At 43.2% G+C, this 12,023-nt stretch overlaps 1 protein-coding gene across 1 annotated transcript in view; it reads right to left on the reverse strand.

Moving 5' to 3' along the window:
* NT5C2 (5'-nucleotidase, cytosolic II) overlaps positions 1-12,023 on the reverse strand; it is a gene marked incomplete at both ends in the record, with an annotated part of 65,013 nt that overhangs the window by 41,057 nt on the left and 11,933 nt on the right. The window lies entirely within an intron of this gene.

Here is a 12,023-nt window from a genome sequence, read left to right on the forward strand (position 1 = left end):
TTTTCCCAGCTGTGTTACTAGCACACTGGGGCAATCCTGCTCACCCCCTCCTCCAGCCAGACCCACATCCTGCTGCATCCCTGGCACCAGGTGGGAGGATGAAGCAGCCCCACACTGAGTCGGTTCAGCTCAGCAGTCCGAGCCCCCACCCATCAAAACTAACCGACCAAAAGCAAACAAAACTGGGGTAGTTCACCACTGGTCAGCAGGCTGAACCCAGCTCAGCCTGCCACAACACTGGTGCGGAGAATGGGGTGGGAGACGCACCCCACAGTTATACCAAATTAGGTATAACATGAAACTACATTCTTGTGTAACGCACACAACTGCTGGACCGCAGGGCTCGGCTTGCCTCCTCTTCCTTAATAGAAACAAAACCACCCACAAGCTACACGGGTAATGATACAGCAACCGTTTCTAGACACCTTTAAAATATGACTGCCCTCATTTTACAGAAGGGAAACTAGATGATTTCAGCAAAGTAGAGAGTAGAGCAAGTGTCCAAACCAGCATTAGAAGTGACGGCGCTTTCAGTGGTCACATGTGTGCTTGATCTCCTAGAGAAAATCTATATAATTTTTTAGTTTTAAATTTGATTAAACAGCAGCAGTTGCAATTGTCAAAACATTTGTTAGTCTACCTACTAGTTGCTGATCATAAAAATCAAACAGACGGCAAACAGCTTGTCTGTAAAAAACACGCTCCTCCCTCCTCCAGCATTCTCTGCTTGTCTCCAAGTTACTATAACGAAGGTTTACAAATGCATCTTCTGCCACATCCCAAAGGTCACCAAATTTAGGCCCTGGCAGGCAGCCCAAGGGAGCACATGCCAGAGCTGAGAGCTCTCCCCCCGCGTTCCCTGCGACACACCAGGAGAGGAGGTCACCACAGCGAGAGGGCGACCGGCCGTTCCAGCCCGCCGCAACTGCCACAACCGGGCATGCAGGGAGAAGCAGCTTCTAAAATAGCCCAGGCCCCGGCCACCGAGGGCTTACAAGTAACTACTTCAACAGCTATTTAAGCTGTGCCCAAAGGCAGACAGAAGGCAGCACAGGGCACAGAACGGCCCGCAAGCATCAACCTGTCCGACTGCAAAGGCAGGCACTGCCGGCAGCAACGCTCCCTACGGCCAGCGAGGGCTGCAGCAGTCCTGGGGAGAGCAGCAGCGCCCGCGCAAGAGGGACGGACTCCGGGTCAGCAGCCAAGAGACATGCAGCACGGCGAGGGTTCTGATGCGACCCCGAGACTGCAAACTACAGAAAGGGCTTGTGTCTCCAGAGGGTGCAAAAGCATCTACCCCATGGATATTTCAAGATGGTCCAGATCATCACCACCTTGGTCTTACCTGGAGCTATTTTAAAGCTACTAACCTAGAGCTACAGATCCAGATCCAAAAGACATATATGTCTAAGGCCTCTAAAAGGCATGTTAAATAGCTCTGAAAAAACTGTTGCATGGCTGGTCTTATGGCTCTTAGACAGCTCTGGGTCTAGGTCTTCCAGCTGAAACAAGTCCAAATCCAAGCTTCCTGCCATTTAGAAGGGCTACACTACTCTGCTTACCCAGCCAGACACATAGCAAGATTCGAAGATTTACAGCCAAAGCCAGAGACTTTCCATTCTGCCAGCCTCTTCTTCCCACTCCATCTGCTTCCCATCATCATCACACCACATCAGAGATGCTAACGTAGGTACTAGGATAGGACTGCTCCCAACGGCCATCCATACCAGACATCTGATAGTTCACCAATAGTATCCTACAAAACACCCTAAAATCCAGATGGCAGAAGAATTTTAGCAGGCTACCTTGAATAACATCCTTTCTAAAATGAGAACTGGGTGAAGCAGTTTGAAATCCTATGTGATGAAACCCTCCTCTACAACAGGAGAAACCAGACAGCATCATTTTGTGTGTGCTGGGATTCAAAAAGCTGAGACTTGAGGAAACCACAAAAATCTGAGTTTCCATAATTAAGCAAGAAAGGCCTGAATTATTTTAATGATCCAGCAGTATTTTGCTGTAGCTGTGATGAACAGAGTTCATAGGCAGGACAAGGCTTGTAGACAGAGGCAATATCTTTTATTAGACCAACTGGTATGGCTGGAAAAAATAGACAAGCTCTTGAGCACGCAAGCTTGTCTAAGTTTTCAAACTCTATCAGTTGCTCTAATAAAAGATATTACCTCTGCCTTCAAGCCTTGCCCTGATTTATTTATTAAAATCTTTCTTTTAAATAAAAAAATCTTACGCTTAAGTTTTGTATTACATGAACTCAAAGGTACTCTTACAGCTTAGCAAGCTCCACCGGCACTGTGACAATAGCTTACCGCTCTGAAATAAAACAGTAGCAACTGACAAAAGATAATTGTGATGGATATTCCCAACCCAAAAGTCTTACTCACACACAAAGTCTCATGGACTTCAATGAAATTGTTCTGATGCTTCAAAGGTGTAAAAATCAGACCACCTGCATGGGTAAGGGACATGGGACCTGATCCCTGAATACAAATTCTTTCTTCCAAATAGAGAGAGAAAAATAAGGAGGACTGAATTACTCCATACACTTGTAAGCTGCTGGAATAAACATCTAAGAGAGCGGGCAGCCAGCCAGGCAAGATTCTCAACTCAGAGCAACTGAAATACGATGCATATTTCTTTAGTTACAAATCTATTTTTGAAATCAATAACCTGTAAATAGCTTAACATAAAAATAGAAATCTTTACATAGATAAAGCATGTTAGAACACCTTCCCATAATTTACTGCGAATATGCTCCTTGCTAGTGTAGTCTTAATAAAGCATTTGATAGCATTTATGGTACAGGGTTAATTTTGAAACAGTATTAAAAATCTCAGCCTCAAAAGCTTTGATACAGTGCTACTGTCCAGCACATATGCTTTGGTCCAAAAGAACACGAGAATTTTAGCACATATTTTGAATTTTGCTTCTTTTGTCAGATTTTGGCTGATTTCAAGTATTATCCATAGTCTATTTTATATCATGTCCAGAAGCATTCCTCTTCAAGTTTTACTAGTATTTCTCTTATCTTTTTTGGCCAACACATAGTTAGAAATTTCTGCAACTCAAAATACTTGATGTGTTCAGGTTAAATGCACTGTCTGTATTTTTTTTGAGTTTGTTTTAACACTTTGATGATGCAATGACAAATCAGAGGCACACACACTAAAATGGAGAGATGAACAAAATAGCAGTGACAATCCCATTTTTTCCAGGATATTCTCCAAGATCTTATATAGCAGAAAACAAAAGCATCACTAACCAATCCCAAGGTTGTAGTGTACTCACACTGATTTTCCATGTACTACATCTGCCTCTTCTCACACATTCTGCTTCAAGAATCATTAATAACTTGTCAGTACGACCCACGCATGTATGTGCGCATTGCAAAGCGAACAGAGAGAAAAAATTTATCACACCTAACATTAGCTACTTAAAAGCTTTGCATCTAGTTGGAGACTGTGGATGTACAGACAAGTCTCATGGTGCCCTTGCCAAGCCTAGAGCAGTTCCTGGCTCCCCACTGCAGTGCTGCTCCATCTCAAGGGGCTTTGTTGGGTCTCAGCAAGGGAGGAACGAACCATGTTAAAATCCTGAGAAAGGGAAAAAGCAAAGGGAGCAGGACTGACGTTTGCTTGTTCAAGACTCATCTCAAATTCCTGGTCCAGGTCATGGCATGGCCTCACAAACAGGGCAAGGCAGGTGAAAAGCAGTTTTTTCTGCAGCTGAGAGGACTGTCCATGTACAGGTGGTTAAGAAAAGTGACTGACTTTCTAGGAGCATCCCTCTCCCTCCATGAGGGCAGAAGTAACTTGCACCTAATTCAGGCTAGACACTTGGGACAGCTAACATCAGAAGAGGTGAAATCCACTCAGGTTAGCATCATATCTTCTGATCCTCTGGAGCATCTGACAACCTGGGACGGACTGCAGAAAGTGGCCAGGACTGTGTCATCCCCATCAATAGCGTCTCCTACCGCCACTGTGTGATCATGGACTGGGCAGGTTTCTGGCCTCACCCAGCACAGCAGGTCTTACGCCTGCCATCCCAAAGCGCTTCACAAAGTCTTGTTCACATAATACATACAGGGAGAGCAAAAGGTGCTGTCCCCATTTTGTCAGCTAAGGATAGCAGAGCACAGAGAAGGTAACAACACAGAGCAAGTGGGAATCAAATGCAGAAGTCTTAATTCACTTGATCTCACCCGCCATGCCCACACTAAAGCTCTCTGCAAAGGCAATGAATCAGTCTAGCATATAAATACCAGTAGTTACTCCCCTTCCCCTAACGTACCGGCCCTTCGATAGCTGCCTCCCTGGAACAGTCCTTTCTGTGCAGGCTCCCATCGCAGTCAAGGGGTGACTCAACTCAGCTAGGGACTAGCTGAGCAGCTGGAGGTCCCACTAGCAGTGTCCGGGAGGGAAGAGCCCTCAAAACACTCCACAAACCCAAACTTTGTGTGTCACAAACTCACTAAAGGGACATGTCAGAGAATAGACAAAGATGAAACATCTCAGGTCTGGCAGGAGGCAAGGTGACATTGAATTTCTAGAACCAAAAATGCCAATGAATGAGAAAAAAAGTCTGATAAGTGGCATTTCTGAAACCCAGAACTATTCGCATGAGCTAAATACCAAAATTTCTGCTCATGCTCTGCTTGGGAAGAACAATGCAGAGAAAACGGGTGGGGGACTCCACAGTTCACATTTTAATGTTCCTGACAACTCAGAACTACAGGCTCCAGATATACTGAAGTCAGTATGATCACAGAATCCAGGAGTACCATCAAAACAGACCTGAAAACAGGACAAACTACTCCTTTGGCTCCTACCAGTGCAATGTAAAAAGAAAAAAGTCTTGTGATAAACCAGCTTGCACAATTTGGTGGAGTTCCCATTGCTGCATAGCTAAGGACAATAAAAAGGAGATTTTTTTAAGTATGGCAAGAACAAGAGAAATCCTAGCAAGGGAGCAGAGGCATTACTGAACAGGGATGAGGAATAATGCAGAAGGGGTAGAATTCTTCAAGAATTATTTTTAGTTTGCATTGAAAAAAAAGTGATGCCATTGTGTGAATCCCTCGATGACAATGATGTACATCCCATTCAATTTGCAACCAAAGAGAATGCTACAGAATACACATCAGAGATGAACGTGTTTAACCAGCCACTCTGATAAAGTCTCCTCAGGAATCCTAAAATAATTAGCTGCACATATTTTAGGCAACGTCAGCTTTACCTGATGGCAAACCATGGAAATGTACTGAAAATGACAACACTGGATTCAATTCATGAAGAATTAGGAAGACAAAAATATAATCAGCCTTGGTCAAGGTACAGTTACACTAGGTATTTAGATCACAACTACAAGTTCTTGAAGACTGAGAACTACCTGTACTTACACATGACAGGAACCCCAAAGCAGTTGGGATTCTGACACCTCCAAGCCACAGGGACTGCACGGATGCTGACCAACGCCCCGATCTTACTCTGAATTGCAGCCTTCCACCCCAGCTCTATTAGTTCACATAGTTCCTTCCCTCTCCGCAGCAACCCTGGGATGATAATTCAAACCACTCTGTGTTTTACTGCCAACGCTTCTGCTTAATAGCCAATGGCAAATTGTTTCCAAAAGGTGTTTTCAATTAGTGATGCTTTTGGAAATTTAATATGTCCATGACTTGAAATCTCTGGCAACACTGGAAAGCCCACAGTTTCCAAACATTAGCAGTGAAGCTTGTAAATTATCTAAACCAGAAAATTGACTTTTTTCTCCTTGTGCCTAAAGTTAAGTTCTTTGCTTCAAGAACTTCCACTTCTGGGTGGCTGCCTCTCTGACAACATGGCTTCAGGTTCATGATGGCAGGAAGGACAAAATTGCTCTTCCTATTAGAATACTAAATCACTTCCAAGAGAGACTTCGAAGTGTACTCTCAGCTCATAATAATTAACACTTGAGCTTCGCTTTAAGGATAATTCTGTATGCCCATTACAGGGTATTAAAGAGGCAGAGATCTGCTGTTAAGAACTTGTTAAGGTTAACCACAGGCACATGTATTGAGCTCACAGTAGATCCCACTTGCAGTATACAAAGACCCACTGGATTACATTAGATTGATAACACTCTCCTTGCTCCACAGATTGTACTAAGCTGCCCACCTCCAAGCTTGCAATCTCTGATGCTGGCTTCGAGTCCTCCCGTAGGAAGGGGTAGCTGCTTCTCTCGGGCACCACCGCAGTGCTGACATCAATGAAGCTGCTTTTTCCAAGAGCATGCTTTTAGTGAAACTGGTAAAGCGTTCCCAGTCGTACATTTATTTGACTATGGTCTGACTGATAGACGATGGTAACTCATGGGTTATTTCTGGATGGGTAAGGTATAAGAAGGGAGAATGCTACTCCTGTGGCTTATTACAGGATTTGATTTAATGTCAGGCTGAATTTTATCTCTGTCGTAAAGCCAGATGCTAAAGTAATGGCTATATATCAAATATGTTGTAAAATATATTTAACAAAAGCCTGCTTATTTTACATGGATTTTTTTATCAGATTATTTCTACTGACAACCACATCCACGGAGTGGCTGCAGAGTGCCTAGAGCTCCAGTAACAATCCAGGACCCAAATGCATTAGACATTAAAAACCACAGACAGATAAATTTGGAGTTTCTTCAGGTGACCATCCATTTCTACACAAGGAGTTCTATTCATTCCGGAACTCCAAGGACCACTAGTTATTTAAAATATTTTAAGCATTATTTAATTACCGTCAATTTTATGGATGGTTAGAAAGTAACCTGGAAAACTATGAAATCCACAGTGCAACTCTGTGAGGAGCAAATCTCAAATGTGACCCTCTCTGAGTACCACAAGACCACCCATTTTCCTCATTTATCTGTTACTGAGTTTACTGCCTTGAAACGAGAACCACAAATTCTCCAGTGAGCTAATTAGCATATTTTCTAGCTTCCATTTAGCTTGTGCTTCTCAGTATTTCCTGCAGAATTACCATTTTAGTTCAAGTTGTTTCCAACATGCTGCTTCTTTCACAAACAGTTTGTTAGAGGTAATGTTAGTTCTCCACTTCTCTAAGACTAGTGTGCTCTGTATCGTCCCACTGCTAGGAAAAAAAAAAGAGGAGGACCATACTTAAGGAATGTGAGACTTGATCCAGAAGAGCAAGAGCTCAAGTGCTATGCCACAAAGAATCAGCGAACATGAGCTCTCAAAGAAATGTGTGACTGCAGGTCAAATATGATCCTTGGATGTACAAGCCTACCAAGCAGGACTCCATGTGCCTATCTGTCACTGCTACAAACACTGCTGGAAAACTCTTCAGCCAGCTGTCCCCATTCAAGAAGGATACTGATTATATTGAGGAAGGAATAAAGCTGTGAAAGAGAGTAAGACTGGAGTGGAAGACTGCCAATTTACAAAGAGTGATTCTGCAGGTGATTTGAAAATAGTCTAGAAGCATTTACACACAAGAAAGCAGTGCGACTGTGGAGGGCTCTCAGTCTAGCAATGACAGAACAAGAGCCCATGACTGGAAATTAAATAAATCCACAAAAAAATATTAACAGAAAAGACAGTTAATTATGAAACAACTTAACAAATTTCTGAAGTAGTGTTTCCATCACCAGAGGGCTCTAAATGAAGGGGAGGCGGATGATGTTTAAAATCAGCCTATTTTTCACAGAGTCAAGAATTAATGCAGAAAAGTCAAACAGCTTGAGCTACACAGCAGGTCAGTCAAACTGAGTATCACACCTCAGATGACTCTTCCTCACCTTATAAATCAATGTATCAGTGAATAAGTGGCTGAGGCACAAGCAATATTGGAAAGAAACCTCCAGTGAGAGGTTTCATCTGGAGAGAAGGTGAGCGGACACACAAAGGCTCGTCTGAGGCAACAGCAGCATGAACTGTGCACCCTAACAGCCCTGGGAAACTCGTTTCCTTGGGAAAAGGTCTTCAGCAGCCTGGAGCAACCTCTGTTGCGGAGGTTCCCAAACTGCTGTCCAACTGAGCCCCTGCCAATAGCAAGCATGGACCTGGCTAAGAAGATGTTGTTCTCGCTGCTTTTTGTTTCCAGCTGTTAAATTCCAGTAAGAAACCCGTAAGATAATTCAAATATTTTACTCACACTGTTTTCCTGTAAGCAATTGTTCTGGTTGCACAGGGTCTTGAAAGATTAAAAACTAGACATTAATTTGATCCCTCTGCTGTGATACAGTCTACCCTAAAGAAAATACTTAAGAGTTCCTATGTATTTGCTTTAGCTGAAACCCTGGAGGTAAGCTTTGATGCAAATGCCTGCCATAGCAGGAGTTAAATGTTTGACTGATATCTGCAAATACTAATATGATTGCTAAAAAGATGAAGCATGACAGTGTGCTAGCTGAGCTGCAGGTTAACATAAACAGCATGAAAGGCAGAAATATCAGCATGGAAGCGAACACACTCAATTCTGCAAATCAGAAAGTCAAGGTAAACTTTTCTATTCCAACTCTGTTCTTTTACATCGGAACAATCTGAAGCATCTTTAGCAACAAATAAACTTACTGGCAAGTACTGACAAATACAACCCCTGGCTTTTTTTCCTTCTCCCTTCTCAAAGACGACTGCTAGTTTCTTCCATCCCCTTGAGCTTGTTACCTCTAAGTAACACTCTTGGTGTTCAAACCTGTGCAAGGATCTATTACCAACTCAGGATAGCTGAACACCACTGTGAATTACAGTTCTCAAAAAGAGAGAACAAGATGAGACGTGCCATCCCCGGGGAGAGAATTGGAAAGCCATCCTTCCACATACCGATTTCAAACCAAGGAACAACTGCCCCTCTAACCTGCTATTAAGGATTATACAACAGTAGCTCTTCTGGCAGCAGATCACGGTGTTTCAAAACAATGACACTTTTCATTAGATTCCATTGTGTTTCAGGAAGCAAATGCAGACTTAACGGGCCTTTCCAGAAGCGCACTAGCAACCGACAAAGCATTTGAGATGCACAACTCTGATCAGTAGCACAGTCATTCCGAAAGCATGCAACCGGGTCAGCTTGGATAACACAAACAGCCAGAAGTCCTCTTTATCTTCTAAACACTGAAGGTGAGGGAGGACATTTTTATTGGCTTTCCTTACTGACTGTGCTTACTGGTAAAACCCCTCATCTCTGAAGATCATGGTCCTTCATTAATATTTTATAAAAAAAGCAAAGATACTGAAAGCTTATTCTGGCTTTTTTTCTAATCTTTGAAAGTAAAAGGAAGAATAAAGATGATTTTTAAAGAAACCTGAACCCTCTTCCATGCTGGATGGGCCCTCTCTACATGTTTATGGGCTGCATAAACAGATGTGACAGCAGAACCAGCATCTGAACCACCTCCACAGGCTGGAAACATGACTTCACATCGCCCTTCAGCCTTGGCTGAAAGCAGTCCCTGCTCAGCCCAGGTGCAGATAGCCAGTTGGCTAGTCAGCGCGAGTCCCAGGGCTCTGGACACAACACTCGCCAAGGGACGTGCTGCTGCGTAAAGAAGCTGGCATACTTGAACTGGGGAACACTGGCTCCTCCTTCATAAAAAAAGTTACTGAAAATAAACACTGAGATCAACAGCTGAAGATGACCTGGTAATTCTGAGAGCTGCTCTGTCAAAACCAATGAGAACTTTTTCCTGCTAAGAGTTTTATTTCCCAGCACCACTCCTTTGTCCCCCCAACTTCTTTAAGGAAAAAACCTACCAAATGCTCATGTACTAACTTGGTCTCTCTTGCTTTTGAGATCTTACCCACCAGTAACATGCAGGTCGTTGACAAATAAACACATCTTTCCAAAAGAAGAAGGATGAGTCTGAGGACTATGGAACTAAGCCTTAATACGCAGCAAGGCCACAGACTTCATATGCAAAACTCGGTCAGTTTTCAACTTGCTGTTTGTCCACAAAATGCAAACAAGATAAAATAATGATACTCCTCAGCTATAAAGGGCACTGTGAAGATAAATACAGAAATAAAGAGAGTCTTTATTCTCAGTTATCCTAACATATAAGGCTCCAGACGCATAGCCTACTACCAATTCCACAAACTTCCTTTTTTGTCCTTCATGGTTAGCCATCACTCCTCCCAGAAGCCTTCCCTGAGGCTGATCTAGCCTTCCAGGTGAGAACGCCAAAGAGTCTTCTGCATCCAGGCTCAGCTCATCAAACTCACTCCTGGGATGGCTCTAACACTCTCCTGAAAGGCTCACAAAGGCCAGAAGCACAACTCCCTCCTTCCCTATGTTCCTCCTAGTTCAGTAGCCACAGGTACTCCTCACCTGAACCACACAGAAATCCTCTTTCTCCCCAAACCATACTTTGGACATGTACTTACCGCTCATCATGGAGATCAGAAAGGTGTGTACTCACAAAACGTTTCCTGCACTCTGTTCTTAGTAAGCAGTCCCACACAGCAGCTCCTTGTGAGCTACACAGACCAACTGAGAAAGCACAGACATGAAAAAACAGAGAAGGTGAAGTCTGTAGGTGTTTTGAAGTGCTCTTATAGCCCCCTTGCACACAGAGCAGAATTCATGTCTTTTCTGACCTGTTTTTTTAATCAGAGGCAAACATAGCAATTAGTCTGCCTGATTACAAATGAAATTATAAGTCTGTCCTTAGGGCATAATAGTGCCCCCACCTAGGTGTTAGCAGCCCCCAAATCTCATTTAATCGTGACAGATGAGTAGTACAGAGGCACCACTGCAGGAAACTCTACAAGTAAATTAATTTTACTAACACTTTCACTGCACTATTCCCATGCTCCTCCAAAAGACTGATAATTCATACAGCATTTCTTAAGCAACCTACGTGACTTAATTCATCAGTAAAATAACTGAACATCTATGAAAACTTTGAGCTTTTGCTAAGTCTCTGGCTTCTCTTTGATAACCTAACTGTCTCAGCTTTATCAAGGGATACCAAAGGCCTACATTATATTGTTTTCTAACTGTATCAACTTTGTTTCTTGGGAAACTTTTTATGACCCCCCTCCAAGCAAAACACAAACCACTAAGTTCATTTGAGGAAAACAAAAAGTCATCTTTTCAGGGTCCCTTCAGCCCACTGTTTTTCAATAGGTTAAATCAATCCTGCTGACATAGGAGACTGTTCCCTGGCAGGAGCTGAGGAGGACACAGATACTGCTCTCTCTGTACTTGACTCAGCATAGACAGTGCTCAGAGGGAACACGGATGAAGAGACAGACCTACTCCATCAGCTGTGACCTGGAAGAAACCTGTCAGTCTGAACGGTGAGAGAACGTTAGCAAGCAACTAAGAAGGCATCATCAGCAGGTCCCTGTTATCCCAAAACCAGAACCAACAGTTCCCGATGCTGAACCTTCCCTCTGGCTGGGACTTCTCTCTTCAGGGAACTTCAAGTATCTCGTCAGTGTAGACTTGAAGACTCGTTCAACAGTGCGGTCTTGTTCTCCTGCTGTGGATGAGTGAACAGCTTGAATCCCCGACATTCTATGCATTTAAAAAATGTTTGTCCCAAGCCCTGATTCACTGAGAAGGACTTCTTTTTCAGCATGTTACCTAACCTATTGTAGCCACTAAAAAAAAGCTGACCACACACCCAGCCAGCACAAAGCCTCCTGTGCAGCCACAGAAATGCCTCCTTCTAATTGCTTTCAAAACAGCAATTGAAAAAAATCCCAGCCTGGCTCTGAGCATCACAACATGGGAAGACACTTCTCTACATGTCCTAACCTTTCCAGTATTTGTTCTTGACCGCATCAGCACATATCGATTTATGAGTACTGAAAGTGCTTTTTATTACGGTCTTTGTTAATATCTACTCACTAGAGATCCTGTGAAGAAATCCGAGTGAAGAAAAATCAGGGGTAGATGAGTAAAACATCGTTAGTTTTTCACCATCCATTCCCTCCTGATTGCTGAAGTCTAGCAAGCAGAGTTTTTTGGTTCATAAAACTGCCAGTGCAATATTGCAAGAGAAGTTAC

This window comes from Phaethon aethereus, assembly GCF_964289735.1.
Source record: "Phaethon aethereus genome assembly, chromosome: 7".
NCBI lineage: Eukaryota > Metazoa > Chordata > Aves > Phaethontiformes > Phaethontidae > Phaethon > Phaethon aethereus.